Here is an 18,553-nt window from a genome sequence, read left to right as displayed (position 1 = left end):
TATCATCTCTTGCTCAATTGCAAATTGTTCAATTTAGGAGACTTTTTCAGGATTTTTTTGTTGTTGTTGTTTTTTTAAATGACAGATTTTGACAACTAGTTCAACATTTTTGTATGTAATGACTCAAGCAATGAAATGAGGACTATTAGTTTTATATGGAATGACTATTCAGCATTCACAAGTATAGTTAATTTTGACTGACATGACATAAGCAAATGATAATGTTATAAAACAGCAGAGAGTTGTATGAAAGCAATTGATGCATGTCCAAAAGCATTTGCAATTTGTTGGAAGGAATGAGAAACTGCTACTATGATGTGCACAAATGACTAAATGTTGTGGAGGTTGAACTAACTGTTGTGCAAATGTAAATAGTGATGTGAGAAATGCACCAAAGCGACTGAGAAAAACTGTAAGACCACAAAGCACCCATGACATTTTAGGTGACATATTCACACTTCCTTTAGTTGGCCCACATACTTGATTGAAGACACTTTTTCTTTGCCATTTTCTTGTATCAGTCCAGAATCACTCAGTTGTCTTGGTCATGTGACATCTGTGAAGATGCCAAAACGGCAGTAGATGGCCAAAGAGTTTAAGATGAAATTTTCTCTGTAATGATGGAGTGTGTAATGATATTAGTCTGTACTTGTGTGCCTGAACAAGAAATGCTCGGTTTCCATCACCATCAGCAGAACACTTGCACACAAACAGGTTGACAATTTTTTTGTCTGTTCTGCTTTAGTCAAATATAAAATATGCACTTTGATACTCAATGATAAGAATCACAGAGCATATATTGTATCTTCCTCTTGGCTCTCATTAAATCATCGCTATCTATTTTGTCGTTTACTCTCTTTGCACTTTAACTCTTCTGTTGTCCTCAGCTTTCTCCCATTTGTTTTGGTCCTCTATTAGGTGCCCACAGTCACGATATCTCAGTTCACCCCCTTTTGTCCTCTCCCCCTCTCTAATCTGTCCTTTAATGAGTTCATTTTCAGTGGCTTTACAGCAAGACAGACTGCTGTGACATCCTGCTGGCCACCCACACAGTGAGAACAGAGCCGAAAAGCTTCATTATGACTTAAAGTACTGTATATTGCAGCATGTCACAGACTGCATCATATGTAATCACACATTTATAATGATTTAATTTAAATTGAGCTTCACTGTGGAAACAACAGACTATTGTCATGTTGGGTCAGAAATAAGTTTGTAGTATGCATACCTGCTATTCTACCATCTAAATGTGTGAATGTTTGTATAGTCTTTTATGATATTCAAACACACCCTGATATAAACTGACTTTAGCGGTCCTGCCAACTCCATGGAAACTAACATGCACGGACTCAACCTGCGAGAGAAGGGCTGTCATTCGTGATTGATTACCTGCATTTTTTTTAAGTGAATGTGTTAAATTGTTCGGTTGTTTTTTAAGGAAAGAAAACAGTGTTGGGTTCAACAATTTGAGAGGATTGTGACGATTTAGTGTGTACCAAAAGGGGTGCCAGTCTGGTATATTATCCAGACAAATTTTAAATATTCATAAATTAAACCGTCCCAAAGGAATCTAATAAAATGTTCTCATCAAATTATATGATCCCTATCATATCCTGCAGGTTTCATGTTTCTTTGGTTTTATTGTGTTCTTTTATCAATTCAAATGACCTTTCACAACCCAGAGCAGGTAAAACAAGATACAGTATATTCACATATTCATGAAGTGTAATTCAAGTTCATAATACCCATACACAGATTCCACCAGTACAACAGATCAAATAAGCATAAAAAAAATACAAATCAATTACAAATTCATAACTCCTCAGTCCATTCAAAATACTTTTAGTAATGCACATTGAACTTGTGTATAGTTCATATTAGCTCGAATCACAATTTTTTTAGGAATGCCCGTTGAGTTTGTGAATTGTTCATAGCTTGCATCGTATACAGTTCAAAGGAAAGAAAAGCCCACCCCTAAACACAAACAAATGAAATACAGTTAGCACAAAGTAACTATCAAATTTACAATTTCCCATAAAAATTAACAACAGCAAGAGAGAGTTGCACTTACACTTTCCCTAGCATGACTGGTTTATTGTCAGTCTCCATTTAAATCACGTTAGGTGCACAATTTCTCTCCATACACTGCTCCAGCGGGAGATTCAAACATTCCATACATGGTGGGAGAGCAGGATATCAACGAGAGTAAATCAAGCTGAGCCATGTGAAACACCACCGTGTCTCCTGACACTGGACATTTTTATTTCCGCTATGGATATGACATCACATTTACTTGCTTGTTATTTAAAGGAAAAAAAAAAATGCTTTAATTTGCGTAGTTCATCACATGAAGTTCGCTACAGGTTGACACTCAAATGTGTGTGCATATAAAGACACCAGAGTGCACTCTTAAAAATAAAGGTTCTTTATTTGCATCTGTGGTTCCATGAAGAACCTTTCCATTGCACAAAAGGTTCTTTATAGTTGAAAAAGTTTCTTAGATTGAATAAAATGTCCTTCACACTTTTCAGGGATCCACCAGACTCCACCTTCACTCCCTCACAACGTTCACTATCGCCTGAGTATTAACCACCACCTGTCATCAATCAGTGCACTCATCAGCACACGCTACACAAGCCTGCACCACACACACAGTCATTGTCTGGTCTCGACTAGGACTACCATTGATACTGATGATCATCTTACCTGAGACACCTATCACTGAGTGGTTCCCTTCGACTCCAATCTGATTCCATCTTCTGTCTCCCAATCTCCAAGTCTATTCTCCAGCAATCTGCAAGAGAGAAAGATATCCTTTACCCAAGTTATCAGCGACTGTGTGTGTGTGTGCTTGTGGTGAACTGTTTATTGAAGGGTTCTTTTGTGAACCAAAAATGGTTCTACTATGGCATCACTGCGAAAACTCCTATTTGGAACCTTTATTTTCAAGAGTATGGGGTAGATGAGTGCGGCACAACCTAACGCATGGCTATAGTTGTAACACACATGGTTTAAAATTTTCCACACATTCTAGCATATCTAAACTTAAAATTTACTAGTTTACTTGTATAGTTAGTTACTTGCCATAAACACTATAGAGAAAAAAAATGTGCCACAAGAAATTGAACATTTTAGGCTATTTAACCAAACCAACTGTAGATTTCTTATTGAAGTTAAATTCTCACCTCAGTTGCCTTTTGAGGGCGTCGATGACACTTTGGGAACGCCCCTACATGATAGCGTCAACTGGCGAGAATGAGCGTCATGGGCGGGTGATGTCATGACCAGGAAAGGATAAAAGCACATTCGGTCTGAAGCACATGTGTCAACTAGTCCAATGGCGAGAATGAGCGTCATGGGCAGGTGATGTCATGACCAGGAAAGGATAAAAGCACATTCGGTCTGACCGGCACTAGCTTCTGTGCCTCAGCAAGCACTCTGTGTTACAAACTGTCTGTCTTATTTATTGTTGTCTGTCACAATATATACAGTGGGGAGAACAAGTATTTGATACACTGCCGATTTTACACTTACAAAGTATGTAGAAGTCTGTAATTTTTATTATAGGTACTCTTCAACTGTGAGTGACGGAATCTAAAACAAAAATCTAGAAAATCACATTGTATGATTTTTAAGTAATTTGCATTTTATTGCATGACATAAGTATTTGATACATCAGAAAAGCAAAACTTAATATTTGGTACAGAAACCTTTGTTTGCAATTACAGAGATCATACGTTTCCTGTAGTTCTTGACCAGGTTTGCACACACTGCAGCAGGGATTTTGGCCCACTCCTCCATACAGACCTTCTCCAGATCCTTCAGGTTTCGGGGCTGTCGCTGGGCAATACAGACTTTCAGCTCCCTCCAAAGATTTTCTATTGGGTTCAGATCTGGAGACTGGCTAGGCCACTCCAGGACCTTGAGATGCTTCTTACGGAGCCACTCCTTAGTTGCCCTGGCTGTGTGTTTCGGGTCGTTGTCATGCTGGAAGACCCAGCCACGACCCATCTTCAATGCTCTTACTGAGGGAAGGAGGTTGTTGGCCAAGATCTCGCGATACATGGCCCCATCCATCCTCCCCTCAATACTGTGCAGTCGTCCTGTCCCCTTTGCAGAAAAGCATCCCCAAAGAATGATGTTTCCACCTCCATGCTTCACGGTTGGGATGGTGTTCTTGGGGTTGCACTCATCCTTCTTCCTCCAAACACGGCGAGTGGAGTTTAGACCAAAAAGCTCTATTTTTGTCTCGTCAGACCACATGACCTTCTCCCATTCCTCCTCTGGATCATCCAGATGGTCACTGGCAAACTTCAGACGGGCCTGGACATGCGCTGGCTTGAGCAGGGGGACCTTGCGTGCGCTGCAGGATTTTAATTCATGACGGTGTAGTGTGTTACTAATGGTTTTCTTTGAGACTGTGGTCCCAGCTCTCTTCAGGTCATTGACCAGGTCCTACTGTGTAGTTCTGGGCTGATCCCTCACCTTCCTCATGATCATTGATGCCCCACGAGGTGAGATCTTGCATGGTGCCCCAGACCGAGGGAGATTGACTGTCATCTTGAACTTCTTCCATTTTCTAATAATTGCGCCAACAGTTGTTGCCTTCTCACCAAGCTGCTTGCCCATTGTCCTGTAGCCCATCCCAGCCTTGTGCAGGGGCTCGTTCTTCGTACGTTGCTTAAAACATCCGAGATCAAATGAGACATCCAAGATGATATCATCGTGCTAATCATGATCCAGCTAATTAGGTTCTTCGAACACACTTGCCGGATATGATTAGTATAGCTGGATTGAGTTATCTGAGATAATTGCGCGTTCATGTGCTGTTTAAAAGGGGATATGTATCGATAGTAGAAACATTGATCAGCAAAGCTGCTATTGGCTGCTCAGCGTGGCCAAAGAGCGCACTCAGTTTTTCTCCTCTGCAGAGCAAGAACTAATAGTCGAAGTTTATTCGGAATTTTAATGTTTAATCAAAACGCCAGGGAACACCTCAAAGTCTGCAAAAGCCAGGAGAGAGGGCTCGCAAAAAGTAGCAGACAATTTAAATCCGTTAGAAGTGGCCATGTTAGATGTTTTTATCACTTATTAGCCTATATTTTTGTATTTTAATAATTGCATAATTACTTTGTTCATTGTAATGTCAGAGTCACCACACTAGAACATGGGAACAAATAAAAGTGAAGTACAAAATATTCTACATAATGGTAATTTTTAGTTATATTATAGTCTCTTTTATAAAAGGCACTGTTAAATAATTGGTTGTCTGTTTATAAAAGCAACCAAGAAAAAGGCTGAGAAAAAAAAGAAAGAAAAGATCTTAGTAGCCTACACTGTAAAATAATTTTTGCTGCATTAAATTAAGGCCGTATAGTCATTTCAACTGCTAAATCTTGAGTAGGCCTAATGATGAATTGCTTTGACTTGTGAAAGTGAAAACTGATAAACTTATGTTAATGTAAAAATATTTTGCCATGAGTTATTGATCAAATTTTTCCCTAGTGTAGTTCATTGTAATGACATTGTGTTTTCCTCTTTTGTGCACTTTTACATAATACACACTTGTATCTGTTCCCAAGAAAGTGGTGGCTGAAATATGTGCAGTAAGTGTACATTTTCTAACTTTCCAAAGGAAAGAAAGTATAAGACTTTGTAATGTCCATTTGTTTCCATTGCACTGGACAGTGAATAAACCCTCTCAGATAACTGTCATATGGAGGAGCTAGCCTACCTGCAAGAAGTGCATAAATAACTTTACTTAATTTATACTTGTATGCTTTATGGCTGGAATATAAGTTGCAGGATTCCACATCTACAGAAAGGCCTACAGAAGAGTCTGCACAGACAGAGGAGACATACAGGTGGGCAGTGTATAGCCAACTTTTCCTTTTTATTTGTTGCATGAGGCAAGTGTCTAATATCTGTTGTTGCAGGCACTTGACCACTGGCTTTTCTTTACAAAGAACAATTGAAATAAAACTCAAGGAACTAAGCATATTTGTCTTTTATTAAACATTTAATGAAAAGGAATTTTTTTTTTTTTTTTTTTTTTTTGCAATGTTGTGTAATATGGCACATGCAACAATGTCACAGGCCCTGTCAGGTGTGCAACCCCTCAGACTTTTCAGACACTGAAATCTTCCCTTTAGTTAGCCAAAGTTCATTTCATTGTGTGCCCTTGTCCTGGCTAGAGCTGCATTGTAACTGGTTTGGGTCAGGGAATGGGGTCATAAAACACCTGTCTGCAGGCAGGAACATGTCATAATCACCTATGAAAAAATGCAGTTCTGTTAGGATCAGCATAAGTGTATGTAATACAGTGAGCTTGATATTTAATTGTGGAACTTTCCTTACCACTTTCAAATAATCTGCATAAATGTGAATCTCTGAAAATTCTTAAGTCATGCACAGATCCTGGCCATTTTGCTTTCACATTTGTGATATGGAAGATTTTAGTCAAATGCCTTTTTTTATTTGATTTAATCTGGAATATTAAGAATCACAATAGTAACTGGGCTGCACACTTACATTGTGAACCCCCTTTCTGTTCACATAATCCCCTTCATTGAGGCCTTGATGGCAGCTATAGTCTATGGTACCAATCACGTTAAAGGGATACTCCACTTTAAAGGGGTGGTTGATTATGATTTCAGTTTTATGACTTTACTTAGTGTGTAATGTTGCTGTTTGAGCATAAACAACATCTGCAAAGTTACAACGCTCAAAGTTCAAAGCAAAGGGAGATATTTGCTTTTAAAGAAATCGTTTTTTAAGGACTACAGCAAACGGCTGGTAGGGACTACACGAGCTTCCTCCAGGGTTAGTGACATCACTAACCCTATAATTTACATAAACCCCGCCCCCGGGAAGAAGATTTATAGATTATCATGACAGAATATGCTAATCAATGACTAGAAGATAACTACACATAAGCTACATAAATTCATCAACTCATTCAGAAATGTCCTGTTGCTTCTACATGTTGTCATTTCTTCTTGAGTCTCTCGATCATTGTCTGACTCCAGTTTGAACATAAATATTGACATTTCCAGTGCATGTCTGTTTGAGGTAAAAGGACACAAGCTCTTGAAGCTCCGCCCCCTGTGCTGAGAGCAGCAGCTAATTTGTATTTAAAGGGACACACAAAAACGGTGCGTTTTTGCTCACCCTCAAAAAGTGACAATTTTAACATGCTATATAAGAATATCTGTAGGGAATTGTGAGCTAAAACTTAACATACACACTCTGGGGACTTATTTTACATCTTGTGAAAAGGGCACTGTACCACCCCTTTAAAATGAAAATTCTGTCATCATATACTCACCCTCATGTTGTTTCAAACCTGTATGAATTTCTTTCTTCTGCTGAACAGAAAGGAAGATATTTAGAAGAATGTCAGTAACCAGACAGTTTCTGGTCTCATTGACTTCCATAGTATATTTTTTTCCTACTATGGAAAACAATCAATCCAAGATCATGCCAAATCGTCAACAACCAAATCCAGCTAACTGAGTTAGCGACGTACGAAGACCTGGGCCCCCAGGTCTACAATTTTATCCCTGAAATGGAGATTGTTTACCTCTCTGTGTAATCTAAGACAATGGGATCCAGTCAATTGCACTGTTAGTTCAATACTTGAGTTCCTGCAAGATCGTTTTGATTCAGGGTTATCTCCTTCCACACTGAAAGTTTATGTTGCTGCCTACCATGCCCCTCTGGGGGGTTTATCTGTTGGAAAAAGATCCTCTTGTTATACATTTCCTTCGTGGCACCCTGAGGCTGAGGCCTGCAGCCCGTACCAGAGTTCCAGCTTGGGATCTGGCTCTTGTTCTATAAGGTTTATCTGTAGCTCCCTTTGAGCCTCTCGATTCGGTCTCAGAAAAGTTTCTGACCCTCAAGACTGTCTTCCTTCTAGCCTCACTTAAAAGAGTAGGAGATCTTCAGGCCCTATCGGTATCTTCTTCATGCCTTGAGTTTGCACCTGGGATGGTCAAAGCGTTCCTCTATCCTAAACCCGGATATGTACCTAAATAGGGGTGCACGATATATCGAATCAATATCGTTATCGCGATATCACGTTGCTCGATATCATATCGAAAGTCTCGCGATATTTATGCGATATTTTGTTTATGATGCGTCCCGTCCGACATGCACCGTTGCATTTCCCCCGACTGATTTCCTGGTTCTACTTCTCCATAAACATGAAATCAAGGAGAGGGTTAACTTTTCATGCTACAGATTTCCAACAGTGGTCAGAAAGAACAGGGGAGACACTTTGTTTCACTTCTCCCTTGCTCTACCACACAGTCCCCACAACACACACACTTGCCGGCTCGACGCACACACCAGCGCGCAAGTATAAACATCAGGCCACCTGGCCACTTCATGCGTTATCACAGATCGGATAGCTATCTGATTAATCAAAACGATTCCTTTTACACCTGTTCACATAAATGTGTTTTTTGCAAAACGGATATAAATCCGATCTTCGAATCCCGCGCTATATGCAGATTTAATGGAGTTCACGTCACCGAACACAGTTATGAGCTGCATTTTATAGATCATCAGCTAAAATGTCAAAATCAAATACCGCAATAATAGAGAACGGCAACAGCCCTGGTAAGATAATTTCACTTCTTTACTTTTAATGAAGATACTTGTGTGTAAAGCGTCTGCAACTTACTTTCACTTTGATTTGCGATAGTTTGCGCGTTGGCTTGACCGGTAGATGCTCAGCTGCTCATGCGGTGATGCGTGTTGCAGACGTAGCGTCGTCATATCTGGCCATAACATGACATGTAGCCTATAACACGTTCTCACACGTTTATTTTTTAGTGTTTTTGGGAGGAGTACATTTTACATATGTGGTTTCAACAACCAGATGCATTTACACTTCGTCCAGTTTCGTCTGGAATGCGGCCCAGATCTCCTCATGTGGTTTCAGCGATCAGATTCAAATCCGTCTTGCGCTCAATAAACCTTATGTTGTAAGAAAACTTGTTTTATTTGTTATGAATCTATTTTGATGCGTTTTCCCATAACTTTTGTAGTTTTACATATGTTTAAAAATATTGAAATTAATATCGATATCGCAATATTCATTATCGATATCGCAATATCACTTTTTGTCAATATCGTGCACCCCTATACCTAAAGTTCCAACCAATGTACCACGGCCTATTGTACTGCAGGCGTTCTGTCCTCCTCCTTTTAAAGATCTGTATCAGGAGAAATTAAACCTCATTTGTCCAGTCAGAGCTCTGGACACTTAAGTCCATAGAGTTTCTCAGTGGAGGAAGTCTGATCAGCTGCTGGTTTGCTTTGGGCCCCCTAAAAAAGGACTTCCTTAATCCAAGCAGACTGTTAGCAAATGGATAGTCGAGGCTATTTCACTTGCATATGAGATTATAGGCCAACCTTCACCTTTGGCCACTAGAGCCCATTCTACTTGGAGTATGCCTCCAAGGCCCTTATTTCTGGGGTTTCCTTTCAAGTTTGTGATGCAGCGGGCTGGTCTTCGCCGCTCACGTTTGTCAGATTCTATGATTTAGACATGGATACCCCTGGGTCTAGAGTTCTCATGTCACGACAGTTTTAACACGTTTGAACATGGTTCTTGGCCATATGCCGTTCGGGCATTCTCGTTCCCAAAGCGGCATTGACGCAGCGCGAGTTCCCTCAAATGCTGCGTCACTTTGCCATACTTCCTACATCCCTGTGATCGACTTGCTTCAGCCTTATCAAAGCCATAGACAGTAAAAGAAATGGACACGGCGACCCCATAGACTTCAATAGAGAAAAGTAAAGTCAATTAGAAGCACTCACTTCCTGATGGCTGAGCGTACTGCGCAGACTCAAACTGAGCTTGACGACGTAGATTTGACGTGAGCAACCTGTCTGTCTTCTAGTAGCTGTGCCAAGAGAAATCTGAATTATTCCCTTCCGAAACTTGCAGAGACGGAGAGCGTGAGTAGGAGGTGTCCATGAGCTAGGAGCAGGACCAACTTTTGCCAAGTATTCTGATTAATTAGAATGATTAATTGATTCATTATTTTGTCATTTTGCCTCCACGTCCCTCCGATTGCCTGTGAGCTTCTCCTCCTGTCTATATGGTAATTTCTCTACTGTGCGACAGAGAGTCGCGTGGTTATGACGCAATCGTTAGCCTATTTTTACAAAAACTGCTTCTACGGGGCCATAACGTAAGATACAAGGTAACGGAGCCTTTTATACATTGTCGTGTTTCTTTAGAAATAAATAATGGACAAATGGAGTCTTTAAACGCCTCAGATGTAAAGTTATTCACTGTCAAAGTGACGCCAAAAGGAATGGGAGTCAATGGAATGCTAACAGCAGGTGATGGTCTGCTAATCAGTGGCAGCCCCCGGGGAAGCTTCGGTTTCCGGCTGATGGATTACCCCTTTGATCAAAGCTAGCGCCGGTCAGACCGGATGTGCTTTTATCCTTTCCTGGTCATGACGTCACCCGCCCATGACACTCATTCTCGCCACTGGACTAGTTGACACAGTCACGCAGGGGCGTTCCCAAAGCGTCATCGACGCAGCGTCTCGTTCCCTACCCAGGGTTCTAGGGTTACAGTCTAGACATTTTTAGTGTTTATTTAAAAGAAGACAAATCTGAATAAAAAAGTATTCTAATCTTCAATCTGTCATTAAGCAGTTTATATAGTTCTTTAATTCTTAGCTAACTAGTTAGTGTTAGAAGTTAGTGATGTAATTCACATGTATAACTTCTATGAATGATGTTAAGTGTTATGGCTTGGGTTAGTAGAATCAGTTGGCAAATAATTGCAAAGTTACTTATAGTCAATAGAATGTCTGTTGAGGGACCACCAAAATAAAGTCACTAACCCAGGTCAGTCACACTTTTAAATACATTTTAGCTTTTCTATATTAAACGTACAAATTCACACTCCGTGTACCATTCAAGTGGTTTTAATGATCACATAGAGCAGCAGCATTTTATGAAGCAAATCAAGGAGTGAATTACTCACCCAAAGTTAAACTCACATTAGCAGGCACACAAACACTTCATATTTAGTAAATCTCACTGAAAATGGCAGATTAAGAAGTTTATATTCTAAAATCTTTGTTTAAGTTTTACTCTGTGTAAATTACATTTTGTTCTGTGTAAATTGCATTTCGTGTTAAATAACATTTGGATGTAAATGGTCCTTTTCCTGACATAAATGCAAGAGGCGCTACAACAGAATGTCCTGCAGATCACTTTCACGAGATTGTAAAAGTCATAAAAAAATAATTTTATGTATTAAAATAACTGCATTATATGCATATTTACTTTTAAGTTGAAAATATTAATTAAAAAAATAATATTTAGTGAAATCTTTCAACCCCCTGGCCCCCCCACAAGCTACGCCCATGAGTAAAGTGTTAGCAGATATTGAATCATTCACTCAAACGATAAATTAAATAAGGAAACAACTTGAACTGATTTATTCAGTAACAAAACAGCACAATGGCTTTATTTTTTTGCCGTAGCACAAATACTAGCACAACTTGTGTTTAAAATGTAAGTTACTCAATATTATCCTCTTGAGCTGTTGTGTAAAAGCACTAGCACAATCGTAATCATGCTGTAAATCTGTTTATCAGCACGTATTCCCTTCTTGTCTCACAGCAGTCAGTGTCGAAGGTTATTGTGAACATGGCCGTGTGTGTTTCCCAACATATATAGCAACCTGCTTTATAATGTTTGAAATATAGTTTGTTGCAGCAGTATGAACTAGCAGGGTGAATAGCTGCCTGTTGTTCTGTTATCAGCCCAGTAAATGCTCACTGATTGAGATGGCCACCTTCCCTTTTAAAATCAGCTGCATATTTTTTCAGGTGATTACCATCACTTGCTGCTTGCTGCTTTCTAATTTGGTCTTGCTGGTCAGCCACACCTCCCTCCATCACTCTCACTATCCCCTTTTCTTATTATTCTTTGCAAAAACCCACTCAATAATATCAGAGCATTGTGTAGTAGATGAGTGTGGATGACATTGAGAATATGCACTATTTCGATCTCCCCCTCTCGCACAAACACTATTAATTTCCTTTCCTGTCTGATGAGGCATGGCCCTTCCATTAATTTCAATAGTCTCCTGCTTTTAAAGCAGTGATTCTGGGGTAAAGGTAATTTCTCATATCAGACACGTTTGGCGATGCCTTGATTAAAAAACTCATAGTGCAGACTGAGGTCATTGATAAATAGTGCTATTGGAGTGCTTATTATTCAGAATACTTTCTGAATGATCACCTTGACAAAGGGCATCTTTTCTTTTTTTAAAGTCACCATGACATAAAAAATAAATAAAAATGGTCCGTTTTGATGTAATTTTGCAGTATTTTAACTGATTTATCTTTGCACGTCCTTGTTATAATTTTTTAATTCATGTGTCCTCGTAATGTTTAATCAAAATATCTTCCCCTCCCTCTTGCAGCGACAGCTCTTCTCTTCTCTGCATGACAGGCGTTTACAGTTGTGAGGGCGGGACAACTTGTCACTTACATGATGACATCACTGCAATAGCAAACCACAAACATCCAACAATCCAATCAATTCCCCATGGACCATAGACTATCGCAACTTTCGTTTCTTCCCGAATTTAAATATTGATCTATTCAGCTGGTGTTTAAGCAGTGCTTTGCACATTATTTCAGTTTTTTCCTGAAATTCTGAGATTCATAGTCTTGGCCTGGTAAATTGAGAGACGTCTCAAAGAATCTTGTTGTAGATTTTTCCTAAACCTATTTCGCACCTGACTTCAGTCTATCTGGGTCTCGTCTACAATCGACGTCCCCTGGGTCTCGTCTACAATCGACGTCCCCGAACGTCTACAGTCGATGTTAGTTTCTCTGGGTCTCATCTACAGTCGACGTCCCCGTTCAATAATATTTATACTCTAGCACGTCTACAGTCGACGTCGGCCAAGTTAGTAATACCTAACTTGTTTCCCTAACTAACTTGCTGCGCAGCAATAATAACCAGACAGACAGACTTCAGCAAATGTCCTTTAAATGCTTTAATCACGGCCGGGAGAGTTTCCTGAGCATTTCTCAGAGAATCTCCCCCAAGAAGAAGCACGGCTGGAGGATCTCAGACAAATTTCAGAGAGAATCCCACCAGCAAATGGAATACATCAGGTTTTATAGGATAAAGACAAGACAAAACAAATAAGATCAAATGACTAACTCATGACTTAACTCACGTCACCTTCTATCAATATGACTGGTTCAATTGGTAAAGCAATCCCCCACCTTTTTACTCTCTGTTACTGGCATAAGCAAAAATATCATTGTAAAGGGTTAAGTTGATTACTCAATATATCATGACATAGTACAGACAGTATATTTTTGATTTTGTCATGGTCAGCACTTGAGAATTTTCCATTATACAAATAGACTAAGAACAGAACGTTTTAGTACGTTCTGTCCAAAGTTGTTAGAATGTTAGACCTAAAAGGGGAAGTAAGGTTTATATGTTAGAATTGTTAGAATCATGGTTAGTTTAAAAGATAGTTTACTATCTTATCTATTAAAAATCCATCACAATCTCAATCATCACTTACTCTAGATTGTATGTAAATTAGGGAGGATAAATCTGTAGAGAAATAGCTATACAAGGTAATCTCCCTTGATTTATCACAGCAAATAAGGAACTCCTCAAATCATGCATACTGGTGCTTTGGTGCACATTAATACCTACTATTACATCTCTTTTTGCATTGTTTTGATATGCCTTGTCCTTACGTTTGACAGTAATACCCCCATTGTGCAAATACTCCTACACAGTATTACCCAACTTTTTCTAAATGACATTTTTTAAATTGCAAGCATTTCCATGCATATTTTACTGCACTATCTAGCTCACTCTGCATAGCCAATTGACTGCTATCTGCCATTTTTCTAAATCTCAGTCTGTGCTTGCTATGCATACAGTATTCTATACCATAGAGGCCGTCTGTTGATAGTGGGAAAAGAACACTAATGGCTCAGTTTTGGCAAGGTTGTGCGTGTTTCTGCTCATTAATTTTGAGAATGTTTTTTGTTGTTTGTAATAATGCTGCCTCATTACAGGCGACAAACACTAAGCAATTCCCTTTCATACAGATTCGGACACTTTCAGAGGATAGATCAGACTTCTCAGGTTATCCCCGTCTTGAGTGTGAATCTCTATGCATTCTAAGTGGGCTAGCTGGTGTGCAACTGACTATGCAAATGGTATACTGCATTGTGCATTACTGAGATCACAAACACAGGACAGGCTTGGATAATGTAAAAAAGGTGCCATGATGTGTGGGCACTTTCTACTGACTTCTCTCTACCAATAATATGTTCATATTGTGTTTTTTAAGTCATGGATCAGTTTTTCAGATCAGTAAAAAAGAATGTGTGAGAGGTAGACAAATATACAGTGGTGGTCAGAATTAATGGCACCCCTGGTAAATATGATCAAAAATGGATGTAAAAAATAAATCTACATTGTTTATCCTTTTGATCTTTCATTCAAAAAAATCGCAAAAATCTAACCTTTCATTGAAGTAAAAGAATTGAAAGTGGGGGGTAAATCACATTATAAAATAAATTCTTTTCTCCAAAACACGCTGGCCATAATTATTGGCTCCCTGTTATTAAATACTTTTTGCAACCTCCTTTTGCCAAGATAACAGATCTGAGTTTTCTTCTATAATGCCTGATGAGTTTGGAGAATTACTGACAAGAGATCAGAGACCATTCCTCCATACAGAATCTCTCCAGATCCTTCAGATTCCCAAGTTCATGTTGGTGCTTCTTCTCTTCAGTTCACCCCACTCATTTTCTATAGGGTTCAGTTTAGGGGACTGGGACGGTCATGGCAGAAGCTTCTATTTGTGCTCAGTTACCCATTTTTGTGTTGATTTTGATGTTTGTTTTGGACCGTTGTCCTGATGGAAGATCCAACCACGGCCCATTATAAGATTTCTAGCAGAGGCCGTCAGGTTTTGATTTTTCATCTGTTGGTATTTGCTAGAATCCATAATACCATGTATCTGAACAAGATGTCCAGGACCTCAATCAAAAAAATAGGCCCACAACATATAAGATCCAGCAGTATATTTAACCGTAGGCATGTGGTACTTTTTATCCCTGTTTGCACCAAACACATCTGGTGGGTTTGCTGCCAAAAAGCCCTTTTTTTGTTTCATCTGACCATAGAATCTGGTCCCTTTTGAAGTTCCAGTCATGTCTGACAACTGAATATGCTGGAGTTTATTTTTGGAGGAGCGAGGAGGATTTTTCTTGAAACCCTCCCAAACAACATGTGGTTGTGTAAGGGTTGTTTAATAATTTTTTTAAAGCTTTCTGACCCCCAAGACTCAAGTAATCTCTGCAATTGTCCATCTGTGATCCTTGGAGAGTCTTTGGCCACTCAAACTTTGTTACTGTCCTTTTCTCGAGGCAAAGTATTTTTTGATTAAATGCAACACATTTGAATATGTATTTTCTCGTTATTTCATCTGACTCCATAAATGAAAAGGTTTTAATGATATCTGTGCATCATTAAATGTGAGCGAATGTTTGACTATTATTTTTAAGTCTTTAATGAAAATAATGTCAAAGTCAGTTAGAATAATCAAATGTAACAATTCATTATGTCAGGTAAATGTATCATGCCAATTACATAATAAATTCAAAGATAATCAATACAAAACATCAAAAGTTCTGGATTAAAGAGAAGAGATGCGAACCCAACATTAAAATACATGATGCTGAATTCTTTGAGGTCCTTCAACATCATGGGCTCATCTGAGTAACAGAAGGCCCTGAATCCCCTGCTGCATTTCATTATATAGCCAGAACCTTTCACATGGAAACATCTGAATTTGCATTCAGAGTTGACACCTTTGGGTGTAGGGAGACCAACCCCTCCTTGTGTGCCAGTTATCCCTAAACCTTATTACCTTTTGTTTTACTTATTTGGGAATGAGACATTTGTACCAGTCGCAATGAGACATTTCAAATGATACTAAATATGTATAATACTCAATGTTAATCATTCACATTAAACCATATATTCTTGGGCGAGTTTTTGGTGATCTTTGCATGGGGGAGAAGGAGAGGGGGATGAGAGAAAGAGATGTAGATTAGGATGACTCTGAGGTGAGACTTTCGTCTCAATAGTGCACGAGGGGGAGTTCAAATGTTAATTTCCAGAGAGGTCCTTTGTCTTCTCAGGGTCTGGTTGCTCTTCAACCAGACTGTCCAGCATCTCCTAATTTCTCAGTTCTTACACATCCAATATATAGATACACATCCGTTTTCTTTCTCAAATGTTGACATTCAAGACATAACCGACTGTGTTTACAAGGATACTCGCAGATACAGGTATTTTGAGATCATTTCGTGTGTACGCGTCCATTCAAGCACAGAGACATGAAAGAGAATTTAATTGAATTCTGTGTTCAAATTAAGTTCTCTTTCATGTTTTTTTTTTTTTATTTTTTTTTTGTGTTTAAATGGTTTAAAATCGCTTCCATTTTAAATTGACTTAAACACGTGCAAATGATAAAATTGCGTGCTATGATGGTAAACTTTACATTGGGGTCCATTTGGATCACAGTCCAAATTTGTAAGAAAAAAAAAAGGATTCACTATTTTTGAGAACATAAAAAAAAAGGGGGGGTGGGGGGAGGTGTTACCTAATGTACGTAAAAATGACGAGTACATCGAAGATATGCAGCGCAGCAGTGACAAAGTACATGTACAGTAGCCACAGAGGGTTCAACAGAGTTTGAATGAACCCCGAACATCCAAATCATAAACCTTTTATCCTGTGACAGTTTACCACCCCTAATGTAAAAGTTGCTCCTGTTGTAACAGCTATATGTTAATGAAGTTGAGACACCCTATTGTCTGAGATGGTTCTCAGGGTCCCTCACCTGCTCCCATTCTACAATTGATAACCATTTGCTCATGTGATCAGCCCAAGTGGTGCAGAAATTAGCTTGTTCTAACACCTATCTTGGAGTGGAAAGGGTCGAAGCAGACATTGTCATTTCTTATACTAATTTGCCTAATTACAGCTGGATTAGCTGGATCAATAAAGCGATTCATCACTTTAGCATGTGGGAATACCATTCAAGAGAAATGCATACATCTTACAGATTTAAGACCAGTGTGTGTGCATCTACAGTATCTATAATTCAGTGATATTTCAGTAATACTTCATATGCAACTGTCCTGTTTGCTTGTTTGTTTGTAGGCAATGACTGTGAATATGTGAAGTGTGTACATGGCTCTCGGTAAAAATAGATTGATGTTGTAAAGCTGAGAAGTTTATATTCACATGCACAGTGTTTTTTTATTATTATTTTTTTTTATTTTTTTTTATTCAGGACCATACAGTGAGCAGAGCTTTGGGGCTCGGAAAATCCCATTTCAAATTTCCACAAAGAAATATATTTTCTTTGTCACTTACCCATTATAGAGTACTCTGTCTGTACCAAACGCTGCTAGTGTGAAAGCAAAACGTGCGTGTCCTGCTCCCGCTCACCATAAACACTGCTTCTGCACTGCTTCTGCGCTGCCTCCGCTCTCGCATGCAGTGTGAAACCGGCTGGGTGTCAAACTAGGATGGGTCTCCTGCCACTAGCAGAGGCACCTGGACTCCCTCCTGGGGGTGTCTCTGGGGGTGTCTCTCAGGGTGTCTGAGTAATAAAAATACAGCAGAGTTCATTTACTGTGCAGGTCAAAAGATTTGACACACCTCACGTATTTTCATTATTTAAACAATTTTTATATTAAATTGCAAATATTTCAAATTCTTTCCCATAATAATTGTACATAATTTAATACCCCAATATTTTTTTTTTTTTTTTATGAATTAATGTAGTTCAGTGATGTTAAATAATATTTTTAACTAAAGAAACCTGTTAATGTAGATGTTACCATTTTCTTAAGTGTAGCATATAGTTCATATAGTTGTAAGACACAGAACAACAATTGTTAGCTAGCTTGTTTTAATCATGACAACACTTTAACAAATTATTTTCATGATTTATCACAACTTTCTTTTGTCAAATAAAATTAGATTAGTATTTTTTTACAGTGCACAACTTTTAAAGACATTTTATTGTGCGTAAAGCTATTTTAGGCCTGGTAAAGGATGTTTAATGGTTAGGCTTACCTGTACAGATCTGAGGCCGCAAACACAGCTGCGTCATGGGCACTTCCAGGAGTGCCAACACATACAGTATGTCTTGTATCATGCACCTGTCATCAACAAGTGCCTGAATAACAATAGATGGCCACCCTTTGCAATTAATGTAATCGCGGGAGACAATTGTTTTACTAACCCTGAAAGTTTTGCCCACTACTCTATACTCGGTGCAGGTTGCCAGCTTGTACAGGGCAATGGCAATCTGCTTTCGTGTCGGAACCGGTGGTCGGTGGCAACCTGGGATGGGCGCAACATCAGGACCAAAGAATCCACAAAGCATCTCAAACGTTGGCCGTGTCATTCTAAAATGTTGCAGCCAGAGACT

The 18,553-nt window shown here is 39.0% G+C and overlaps 1 protein-coding gene across 3 annotated transcripts in view; it reads left to right on the top strand.

Annotated features, from left to right (window-relative positions):
• asic2 (acid-sensing (proton-gated) ion channel 2) overlaps positions 1-18,553 on the top strand; it is a 430,731-nt gene that overhangs the window by 258,391 nt on the left and 153,787 nt on the right. The window lies entirely within an intron of this gene.

The sequence above is a fragment of the Squalius cephalus genome (genome assembly GCF_949319135.1).
Source record: "Squalius cephalus genome assembly, chromosome: 1".
NCBI classification, from domain to species: Eukaryota; Metazoa; Chordata; class Actinopteri; order Cypriniformes; family Leuciscidae; genus Squalius; species Squalius cephalus.
Note: the sequence above shows the minus strand (reverse complement) of the source record. Positions and strands in the feature narration are given on the sequence as shown.